Consider the following 12,641-nt stretch of genomic DNA (forward strand, 5'->3'; position numbering starts at 1 on the left):
AAAAAATAATAATAATAAGTTAATTAATGAAAGATAAAGACTACATGGGGAGCAATAGTCAGGAAAAGTGGAGGCAAACAACATGGCAAAAACTTCCAAGCCCCACTGGACACTGGGTGCCACTCGCATTAATCACTGAGTACACAGCATATGCAGCCTTGTTAGCAAGATCATGGGCCAGGGACGGATGGATCCCCTCCAACCTCCTGCTAAGCTCCTGAAACGGAAGAATTTTGTAAGCATTTTGAGTTGTTCTCATGAGATGTCCTGGCCAGCAAGCTGAAAAACTGTGTGGCTATTTGCCAACTGCCTGTTTTTTTAAATCTAGTCCCTTCCATGGAAAATGAAATTGAGAAAGAGTTTAAAAATTCTAATCAGAATCTGTCCCTGCAGGGGAGAAGACTATTTTTATGTTCCAATCCAACACACTGGAGACTTCTGGGAATGGGCAGCTTCCATCAGAGAGGCCAACATGAGGCACGAGCCACGAGCCCCCCTAAGGAGGAAGCCAAAATATCACACGGGGCTCTCTCAGCAAGATTTGTCCAAGCCTATCAAAAGTAGAAGGGATGCATGGGTCTGGGCAGTGAAATCATGGAAAAATTCCAAAGGGAAGTTGAAATGTGAAGGACTAACTGGAAGTAAGAGCCTCCTTCTCTTCTGAGGAGAAGATGTGCATGAGCCAGTGGGAGGCAGCAGGTGAAGGGAAAACCTCGCCATGTTTCCATTGCCCCAGGAAAGGTCAAGGTCCCTGGGTTGAAGGACACATGAGCAAGGAGGTGCTAGAGTTTTTTTCTCATTTGAAATACTGTTTGTGCCTCTTCTCAGTGAGATGGAAATCTTGTCTCTCCCTCACCGAACAGTGAGTGTGATAAAGTGCTAGAAACATCTGTATGTAACAATCACAGATTTTTTGGAAGGAAAAACAGAAAAGGGGAAGGTTAAATGTTTCCAGCCCTAATTTCCAGGAAAAGGAGTTGGTGGTGTCCATAATCCAAAATCTCATCAATATTTGATTATTTGAGAACCAGAAAATGCTGTGTACAAGCTGCCGGTGCTTGGTACCTGCACCAAAAGGATCAAGATGAGCTGAGAATGCAGCTTTCACCTCAGAGATGGAGGGAATGCTTTTTGTTGAAATGCTATGCAGTTATTTTGTGTGAGTTCTGATTTGGGGGTTATAGTGTTTCTTTTTACCACCATTGCCACCCAAAATAAAGGATAGTAATCCAATCCTTGAAAGCCCCACTTCAAAAATAACATGGAAAAGTGACCAACAATGTGCACAAGTTGACCCACACAGGATCATTTTTTTTTTTTGGTACCAGAGATTGTACCTAGGGGTGCCTTACCACCAAGCCATATCCCCAACCCTTTTTATTTTATTTATTTTATTTTGAGATGAGGCCTCACTAAGGTGCTTAGAGCCTAGCTAAATTGCTAAGGCTGGCTCTTGAACTTACAATCCTCCTGCCTTGGCCTCCTAAGCCACTGGGATTACAGGCATGTAATGCTCATCATAGGATTTTTAAAAGTAGAAATAAGGTCTATGCAATAGGAGTTCCTGAAAGAAGGAAATCCTCCCTTCTTTTATACACTTCCTGAACTGAAAGTGTTGCTTTTCCAGCCACCATTGGTGACCCTGCAGCTTGCCACAAGAGGGCCACCAGTAATGGTGTGGAGATGAGGGAGGGATGTTGGCCTCCACCCTTACACTGCTGGTTGGGAGGAAGGACAGTTGGGAAGAAGATCCTGCTGTAGGGATGGCAGGACAAATGTCCTTATGCATTGTCACTGATGCAAGAAAAATGATGCAAATTAAAAACGAAAAACCAACCCGCCCCCCCAAAAAAAACCAATGTGTCGCTTTCCTCTTGGAAGTCCTCCAGTGGTTCTTGGCAAGCAGGTAGATTGGGTGGACCTTAGAAGTTTATGCCTCTGGGACATTGATGGGGTTATCTGGAAAGCTGAGGTAGGACCAGGCTGGCCCCTCTCTACAGCTGATGCTTAGAACTTTTCACTGGATTGGCCTTGGGCTGGGTAGCCCAGAGGTTTGCAACAGTCCTCCTCTTCAAAACTAAACGCGGGTCTGAGTTGTGGACTCCAACTAAAGTAATTGCCTGGGGAAATCCAAGGCAAAACCAAACTTACAAAGAAAACCAGTTTTAAACTCAGCCTGAAAATGACAGTATGGGAATTAAGAAGAGCATTTCTTTAGAAAACATCCATGCAAGTGTAAAGAATCAATCCTCTTGATCTATTTTCAGGGGCCGGGTTGAAAGTAATATGATTAAAAAAATGATCATACTGCAGTTCTATTTACAGATCTACACGGACGACAAAAAACGAAAATAAGAACCACAACGAAAAACAAAAACAAGGTCACACTCTTAAAAAATTACAAACCAGCTAGAAAATATTCTGGCAGTGTTTACAAATTAATTGCTATTTTTTTTTTGTACAAAATTGCTAACTAATGAAAAGGTGAGTCGACTACTTGTCCACTTAAATAAAGCAATTGCTATGCACAAGTCTGTACATATGAACACACGACTAACAATGTTTGACAACTCGTGTGTCGCCCACTATACACTCTAGTTTCTAAGGCTCACGCAGTCATAATCCGCACTCGTAACTCTTAGCCATTTCGTGTGTGAACTTTAGTAGCAGCGACTCAATGGTACCAGGAAACCTCCATACTCAGTACTTAAAAGGAACATAAATACTGTAGTACCAACCCCATGTGTCAGGGTGAGGGGGGTTCTTCCTATGGGGTATGTGATTTTGTATAAAAGGAAGTATTTCTCCCAAGATTGGGAGTAGGCAACCTACTAATCAGTTTAGCTTTGTGTTGTACCCTAGTTTAAAAAAGAAGATATGTAATATAATGTAAAAAAAAAAAAACCCAAACAACAAAAAAGCTTTTATGATGGATTTTGAAAATAGATTTGTTACAGGGCAACCTGTTCTCTACCACTTCAAATGGTTGTAATTTGAATAAATTTTGTCTGGTAAAGGATCAATAAAATGATTTTTTTAAGAGTTAAAAAATGATCAATTGATTGATTTTAAATTTACTGATGGAGAAATCAGTACAGAAAAGCTAAATCATCCTAAATCATCTCCCTGGTATCATAAAGAAAAAAAATTTCCAGCGAACAGGAATAAAACTCAGCACTGTGTTATATCCTCTCAGGATGGCCTTCTCCTTATGAAATTCCTTTCCATTACTGGAAATTTCTTCCTAGAACCTTGGACAGCCAGTAGAGAGAAGGTCCTAGGGACCACATGTTTGCATTTCCCCCTAATTCATATATACTCTCATCCTCAATGTGATGGAATTTGGATGTATGGTATCCTGCTCATGAGGATGGGGCCCTTATGTTGGGATTTGTGCCCTTAAAAGACACACATAGGAGAGACTATTCTCTCTCTCTCTCTCTCTCTCTCTCTCTCTCTCTCTCTCTCTCTCTCTTTCTGTCTCCCCCTCTCCACCCCTCTCTCTACCCCTCTTTAAAGTGAGGATACAATGAGAAGATGACTGTCTAAAAACCAGGAAGTGGATCCTCACCAGCCCTCAAATCTGCTGCTAATGCCTTGATCTATTTCTCCAGAACTTTGAAAAATAAATGTTTGCTGTTTGTGCCACCCAGTCTATGGTATCCTGTTACTGCAGTCTGAACTGACTAAAACAGAGGTCTGTTTAGGGAAGGGATTTAAGTATGGACTGGTGTTGACCTATAGAATCATTAGAGTTCCTTTCTATCCTGGATTTCTGTGTGTTTTTCGTTGAATCTTATGGACCCTTGATTGTATATTGAACTACATCAGGTGACTAACCTCCTGGGATTTTTCAGTTCCCTCAGGGTCCTTCCTCCAAATACTAAGCCAGTAGTGGTGACATTGTGGAGTGGTGGAGGTGTGACCAACATGTGCCTGAGTATGTACCATCCTTCCCACAGGACATGCTTTATACTATGAAATTGAGTTACGAAAGCCCAGTAGTGTCAGGCTGACTCTAAGGCTTTATATATTCCCAGCTCCTGGTATTCATGTCCTTTGGAGATGTGGGGGACCTGTGACTTGCTTCTAACCAACAGCCTATTGTAAGGGCCACTTCCTTGATTAGGTTACATTAGGTAATAACTGACATCTTGTTTGTAGACTTTCTCTACTGCCCTCTTGGCTTGCATGTTTGGTGAAACAAGCAGTTATGTTGGAGAGGCCCACTTGGCAGGGGAGACTGAGAGCCTCCAAAAAATGGCCAGCAAGGAAGTGAGGGCTTCAAGCCCACAGCCTGCAAGAAACACATACTACCAGCAATCACACAGGCTTCCAAATGGGACCTGCCTGATCCTGCCTTTAGATGAGTCCCAGCACTCGCCAGTGATTGGATTGCAGCTAGTGACAGAGCCTGAGGCAGAGAATCCCACGAAGCCATACCTGGATGTTGGCCCATAGCAAATGTGAGACAATAAGTGTGCATTGTTTTAAGCCACCTACTTTATGGTAGTTCTTTACACAGTGATAGGTAAACTATCTACCTCAAGTGTTTGCATTTGGATCAGTTTAGAAACAATTCAGAGCTACTCTAGATATTGAACTTCTACCTTTTTACCAAGGAGACCCCCCAAAATAATATCTCCCAGAGTAAAGTGTTTATTGCAAAGATAAGTAACCTCTACTTCTCACCTCTGGCTGCATGTTACAATCATGCAGAAGATTTTGTTTTGTTTTGTTTTGCTTTTTATGTTCTTCCTGTGGTGCTGGGGAAAACCCAGGTCCTTGCACAAGCTTGGTGAGCACTGTACCACTGTACTATATCCCAAGCCCTTTTATTTTTTATTTTGAGACAGAGTTTCACTATATTGCACAGGCTGACTTTGAGCCTTGACCCTCCTGCCTCAGCCTCCAAGTAGCTGGGATTATAGGCATGCCACTCTGCACCTGGCCTTTGCTTTGCCTTAAATGCTGGCACCACTAGAACCCCATCCAGGTAGGAGCGGGTCCTTTGGCAGGCACCTTTTTGTTTATAGCTCCCAGTTCTTCCTAATGGGCAGCCAGGGTGGAGAACCACTAGTGTAGAGTCACATTATGTAATTGTCTGGCATTTTTATACTGGCAGTTTTGTTCTTATTTCAGCATTCAAAAGTTCAGAAATATTGAAGTCCACTCCCAGGGTATCCAGATACACAATTAAGAAATGTTTTTAATAAAAGAAAAGGACATTTCTGTGTCTGGTTTAAATTTTCCCATTTTATTGAACAGGAAGGAATGAAATGCCAGACCATGGGGCTCATGCCCAGCCATCTGGCAACCGGAGACTCATCCCACAGGGAGAGTGATGCCGCCAACCCATGACCCTTTTATGGGAAGCAGGATTAATTAAAACATCCAGATAATCTACACGTTTCATTCTATTTACCCCCCCACACACACACACACACCTTTCTTTTGACTTCTTCTCTGAGCCTTTAGAAAAATCGAAGAACCCCACCCCCCAGACAAACTCACTAGAGTTTTAACTCTTTGTTATGTATAGACACTGGTGCCAAAGTCAACCAGCTCTGAAGACACCCAGGACGGGTGGCAGCAGAAGGGTGGGGTGGGGAAGAAAATGAAGGAGCTTCTTAATTCCCTCCCAAGAAAAATGCTGTCTGGACAACCAAGAAATGACCTTGCCACATTGCCTCCTCTTGTGTGCTGTAAAGGTGGGGGGCTGATTGTGCTATTCAAGGATGTCTTAGATGATCCTCTATTCCAAGAAATTTGACAGCTGGAAAGAGACTGAATCTTTACACACAGAATATACAGCTTTTGATAATGGCAGTCCAGCTGCTGTAGGACTTAAGTGATGGAAGATGCTGTTCTGGGGGTGGGATTTTCATTGAGGCCAGCAGCTAAGAGGGTCCTGAAACTAATGGAAAAACCCTGATGGCTTCTTGGCCAGGACTGAGGCAAGATGCTAGTTGGGATGCAAGGAAGAGAGGGACACCTGGGTAGTGAAGAGTCATTCTTTGCCTCCTTCCCTTTAGCTCTCCAGTTCTCAGGGTGCTGACACTGCCAACTTCACCCCTCCATTCTTTCCTCCTCAAACATTTAATTAGTATCTTGTTGGGTAGGTCACTGAGGACTCAGATGAATTAGCCACAAACCCTATCCTTAGGAAACTCACAACTTAGTGAAGGGACAGACGAACGAGCCAACCAGAAAGAAATGTGGTCAATGCGAGAATGAGAATGTCCCCTGAATGCCATAGGATCTCAGAGGAAGGAGTACTTGATTTCAATAAGGAGGTTATGTCAGTCTTCACTAATCTAGATTTCAGTAATATTTAGTTGTCATACAACACAGTGAATATAATTAACACCGCAGAACTGTATGCTTATAAAACTTACCATCTTTTTTATTATGTGTCTTTACTACAGTTTTTTTTTGTTTTGTTTTAAATACTTTTTTAGTTATAGATGGACACAATACCTTCATTTTATTTGTTTATTTTTTTTATGTGGTGCTGGGTATAGGATCTTGACTTAACATCTGAGCAGCCATCTTAAATGTTAACCGCCATCTTATAAGTTTCGCTTTTCTGTACTTCCTCCTACCCAAACTCCCCTCACCCTGATTAGTGACCTACCCCATGGTACCATAACTCTAAGCCAATCCCAGAAGGACATGACCCCTTGACTCTGGAAAGCCCCATGGTGCCATTGACCTAAGCCAATCCCATGCTATTCCCCACCTGCCTAGCTCTGATGCAAGCAACCCAAGCCTATCCCATAGCGCCACAACTACAACTCTAAACCATTACCCCACAAAAGCTGAATACCCAAATATCTTGGGTGCCTCTCTCCACTCTATAGAGGGATGGCCTTTATTTGTCAGCTTTGACAAATAAACCTTTGTGTGGATCTCTGCCTTGTCTCTGTCCTTCATTTCTCACTCGCCCATCTCTTGCTTTCTCATTTTCCTTCCACCGGAGATACAACCCAGTGCCTCACACATGTTAGGCAAGTGCTGTACCACTGAGCCACAACCCCAGCCATTCTTTTGCCACAATTTTAAAAAATGGTATTTAGTAAAACTTTCCAGTTGACTTAGACTGGATTGCCCAGGGTTTCTCAACAGTTACTTCTTCACTAAACTATAAAATCTTAGACTTCCAACAGTTGCTATGGGCAACAAGACTCATGATAGCCTTTGAGTAAAATTTTGAAATAGAAATTGGATTTTTCTCAGAGGTAAACTAAGAAACGTCAAGGCAAAGGGCAGAAGGAATAGTATAAGCAAAGACATTGGGTGACAGGTGAATTGCATCCAGCATGACTCAGGATGAGGAGGTATAATGAGAGAGAAAAAAGGACCTGAGATGATTATTTTTTATTGAGATGAAGTTTACAGAACAAAATATCACCATATTAACCATCTCAACAGATACAATTAAGTGGTTTTAGTTCATATTTACAATGTTGTACAAACATCACTACCATCTAATTCCAGAACACATTTATCATTTCAGAAGAAACCCTGTACCCACTCCCCATACACCCTCAATACTTGGCAAACACTAATCTATGTCCTGGCCCTTTCTTTTCCCTTCTGGAACTCCCCTTATGAATAAGTGGCTCTGCTTTACAGTGTCCTAAAAGTCTCCTAGACCCTGTTCATTTTTCTTCATTAAAAAAAATCTTTCTTTCTCAGTGTGGATAATCTTCAAGTTCACTTATCTTTATTATGCCCCTTCAAATTTGCTACTGAACATCTCTAGTAAATTTTTCATTTCAGTTATTGTACTTTTCAACTCTAAAATATCTATTTTATTCTTTTAAGTAATTTCTTTGTTGCTATCCTCTGGTGAGATCTTTTCCTAATTTCTTCCTTCCTTCTTTTCTTTCTTTCTTGGTATTGGGGATCGAAACCAGGGCCTTGCACATGCTAAGCACTGACTCTATCACTGAGCTATGCCCTAGCCACTGTTTGTATTTCTGTTGTTTGTATACTACTTTGTATATAATTCGGCATAGGAGTAGAAATTCCAAGTTTTCCTCTTGACCTTCCCTTACATAATGGCCTTAAACTCCATGATTTAGGAAGTCAATGTGGACATTCACCAAATTCCAAGAATATCTATTCCAATTACCTACTCTGAAGCCGGGAGAAGCAACTACAGTTGGGTTCCCAGACTTGTGAGACTTACTATGAGATGGATTTGTGGCACAGAACTATTTACTATGTGACCTCCATGACCATTCCCTCTGACTCTTGTCTTAGTGGTAGTTCAGCAACTGTACTAATAATATCACAAAAGTTTTAGGATTTCTCTTGCTCTGGTGCACATTTACACTGGTGAGCACATGTAGCTCCCTTTTTACAGTTTCTGGGAAGATTTAGTATATCTTGTAATGTTATCACAGGTTCTTTCTTTAAGGGCTCCTCACCTCTTTTTAGTCAAAGGGCTCTTCAAACTGTTTTAAGTCTTCGGAACAATTGAAAGATTATGACTCTTCCATAAGTGGAGATTCAAATCAGACTTGTGTTTATTAAATCTAGATTGATTGATTGATTTCAATTATACAAATCAGTCTGGTTTTCAGAAGAAAGTTCATCTATTCTTCAGTCCTGAGCAAATCATGACCGGTCATTGGATGATCTCTTTGGCTATGCTTTCTATAAGAGCTAACATATCCACTTTGTCTTTGAAAATTGAGTGCTGCTACATGCTTTTTGTATTGTAGTACCCCACTGTCCACACCGAGATCATGTTGATGGAACCTCTCCCACATTCATTTTTGACCTTCAGAGCATGCCCATCTCTGGGCTTTTCAAGGATGTTGACTCTCAACACTTTCAAAAGGAAATGTATTCCAGGTCTTCTCAGGTGCCAAATTAGGGACTAGGTTACAATGTGAAACTTATCTTCCTAATGTTTTGAAATATTTTGTCTAAATTATACCTAGGAATTTTTGGCATCTCAATTTAAAGCAGCATGACACTATGGAGTCCATATTTTAAGTAACTGATTAAACATTTAGAGGTGCTCCCAGCTGCTTGAGTTAGCTGGCACATTGAATCCAAAAGCTCTGTCAAATGTACAATAAATTCTGTGCAATCTTAAATTAGGTTTCCTCCTCTTGAATTTAGGAGACACACTAAATATCCATTCCTGCCATATAATCCCTAGGCTTTAAACAATACAAATTATCAAAATATTGAAATTGTTTTGGTGTAAGAACTTTCTTCCAAATGTGATATGCTCATGTGCCTCATGCATGTACAGTTACTCTAATTACAGGTTTGGAGATTAAAGGGATTGGTATGATGGGCAGGGTCAGTTTCTTGGGCTTATAACTAGCGCAGCCACACCGAGCCTCCTGTTCAGAAGGGTCTCACAATTGTTTCCATGCTCCATTGTCACCACCTCAAAGTTCTTTTTAACAATAGGCCCTGAGTTGTCATTTTGCACTGGGGTTCTACATATTTTGCAGTTAGTTCTGAGGGTGGGCCACCAAAAGAACTGGGCTCTTTATGCACATACTATCTCAGGAAAGTTAATTACATGGTCTTTAAGCAAGGTTGGTTCAACTTGATCAGAGAGGGGAGGAATCGCGACTTCTGCTAGCAGGGGAAGCCCAGTAGGGTTTAGGAGTTCATAGTCATCAGACTTCATTAAGATTTTTGGAATCCTCCTTATTCCTAATTAGTTCAGAGATTTTGTATGAGTTCTGGTAAAGCTATGACTTCAATCTCAATTACTCCACATCTGATTTTTGGCTATGTTGACATTTTGATTAATTACTTGGAACTTTCTGGGGATTTTGTAATGGCTTAGATCAAGAACGTAAAAATATAAGCCTATTTGTTCTGTTTAATTCTGTGGTACACTTAGAAGAAATCATTCAAACCTCATGATCCTTGTATTTTCTCATCCTAATAATGGTTTATCAGAGCAGCAGTACAATCGACCAAAGCCCTGCCTTTAACAGATGTTTCATCTCAGGAAACCCAGGGGGCAATTTATATAAATGTTTTGCCCTTGTGTGCCATGAACTTTTAGCGTTCCATGTTTCTAAGCCTATCAAGTTACAGAACCCATTATAGATACTAATTGTTATTTGCAACCATTTCTGATACTAATTAATGAATCACTAATGACACCACCTGAAATAACAATGATTTTAGGACAGAGATTTTTGGCTCATAGATCCTACAGCCTGGAGGTAAGCATTTCAAGAATGGTCAGGTAGCTCCACATTGTTATCGAGGACCTAGCTCCTTTATCTTTCTTCTTTATCATATGTAGTATATGGTTCCTGCTCACAAGTTGCTTCATGTCACAATGTGCCTGTTAGTGCTCTAGCCATCACATACAAATTCCAGGAAAGAGGGGAAAGAAGGGAAGGACAGCTACATAAGCACATTTTAGAGGGTTTGCCTGGAAGCTCTGTCTACCCAGTGAGTCTCCTTACATCTATTGATCAACCAGTGAAAGGCCCAAAAATGTAGGCTGGGAAACTTGCTCTATAATAGGGCACATTGTCACCCATGACACTGTAGGTTTTTTTTTTTTTTTTTTTTTAATTTTTTTTAGTTGTAGATAGAAACAATGCCCTTATTTAATTAATTAATTTATTGTTTGTTTGTTTATTTATTTATTTATATATGGTGCAGAGGACCAAACCCAGTGCCTCACACATGCTAGGCAAGCACTCTGCCACTGTGCCACAACCCCAGCCCCATAGGGGTTTTGTTAGTAAAAACGAACAGAGAGTAGATACTAGGAAGCAACTTTTTTCCAAAATACTAAGGCATTTTCTAGATCTGCTTTGATAGATTATATCAAATATGATTGCCATTAGCCTTATGTGATTGCATAAATTTAAGCTGCTGAAAATTAAACTAAGTAAAAATTCAAAGTTTATTGGGGACCACTGGTCTCAACTTCTAATATTATCACATAAACATTTTATTATTGGTGTTTTTGTTGTTATTATAATTGGAAAATTTAAGAATTGGATGGGAGAGGTGAGTAGAAATGTAAAAGAGGAAATAAGAGGGCTTCAGTAACAAGTGGTGAATCAGGTCAAATGCTTCAGATTCATTTAGTTTGATAAGATCAGGGAGAAAATGGCTTTGGCAATCTGAGCCCTTGAGAGCAGCAGCAGAACTAACAGTGGGTTCCACCAGGCTCAGGAGCACACTGGGAAGTGAGAAGATGGACTTCAGTAATTGTAGGTGATGCCTTTAAATGTCCTTCATAGATTAAAGGTCAGAGCCAAGATGATGTCCCAGGAAGTCAGGGCATGGGTGACTGCTCTTGTGGCCCATGTGTTTCTGGACTTTCTCTTGGGATAAGTATCTCTAAAAATGGCCGGAGGATAAGAAAAGGAGTCCCTAAAAAGAAAAAATATTATAATAAAAATAAGGGAATACTGGAGCCAGGTGTTCTTCATTCATTTTCTGTTTCTTGGGTATGACAACATACCCAAGATTAAGTAATTTATAAAGAATAGAAGTTTTTGTGGCTCACAGTTCCAGATGCTAGGAAGCCCCAGAGCATGGTGCACCTGCTCAGCATCTGGCTAAGGCCTCGTGGTGCATCACAACAGGGCAGGAGGTAAGGCTTCTAGCCTACATCTTCTGCTTCTTATAAAGCCACTAATGCCATCACAGGGTCCCCACTATCATGACCGTCCAAACCCTTATTACCTCCCAAAGGCTCCAACTCCAAATACCATCAACATTGGAATTTGAGAAATATTTCCAACCCATTAAATTTTACGGGACACATTCAAACCAAAGCCCCAAGTTTTGAGGAGAACAATACAATTTCATGACAAATATAGGTCCTTCTTTTTTTTTTTTAATAGGCTGCATTTCTTTTTATTTTTTTATTTCTTTTTTTTTTTTAAGAGAGAGGGAGGTTGGGGGGAGGGAGAGAGGAGAGAGAATTTTTTAATATTTATTTTTTAGTTATCGGCAGACACGACATCTTTGTTTGTATGTGGTGCTGAGGATCGAACCCGGGCCGCACGCATGCAAGCGCGCTACCGCTTGAGCCACATCCCCAGCCCATACAGGTCCTTCTTTTGACCTGGATGTATGTGGTCAGTGGGACGTGCTTTCTTTGACATGGTGGGGAGGAGAGGAGAAGAAATCAAAACAGACAAGTGTGATCAGGACAGGGAGTCAAGGGAACATATTTCTAATGGGCTCTATTGTCTTGGAAGATTTGGAAGGGCAACTCACTACTGTGTGTGAAAGAAAAAGAGGTGGCTCAGGCATAAAGAAAATGAAAAAAAATAAAAATAAAAAACTCTGATGAATACAAAAGAACCCAAGACTCAGGTAAAGATTGACAAGAAAATTATATGGAATCCTACCAGATACTCTTATTCTGACACACATTGTGTCTTTCTGGTATATGTTAATAATAACAATTATCTAAATAACATCTGTTGAAGGCTTCAGAGTGTCAGGCACTGTGCTACAGGTTTCACATCATCATCTCTCTCAATCCTCCTCTCAGCCTTTGGGCTAGGAGTGATGATTACCCCACTTTATAGATGAGCAGGTACAGAGAGAAATGAAGGTGGAACGGAGTCCTAGCCTAGCCACCTGTATACCTGTGAACCTTGGGCAGT

The sequence above is a fragment of the Marmota flaviventris genome, chromosome 12, assembly GCF_047511675.1.
Source record: "Marmota flaviventris isolate mMarFla1 chromosome 12, mMarFla1.hap1, whole genome shotgun sequence".
Taxonomy (NCBI): Eukaryota; Metazoa; Chordata; class Mammalia; order Rodentia; family Sciuridae; genus Marmota; species Marmota flaviventris.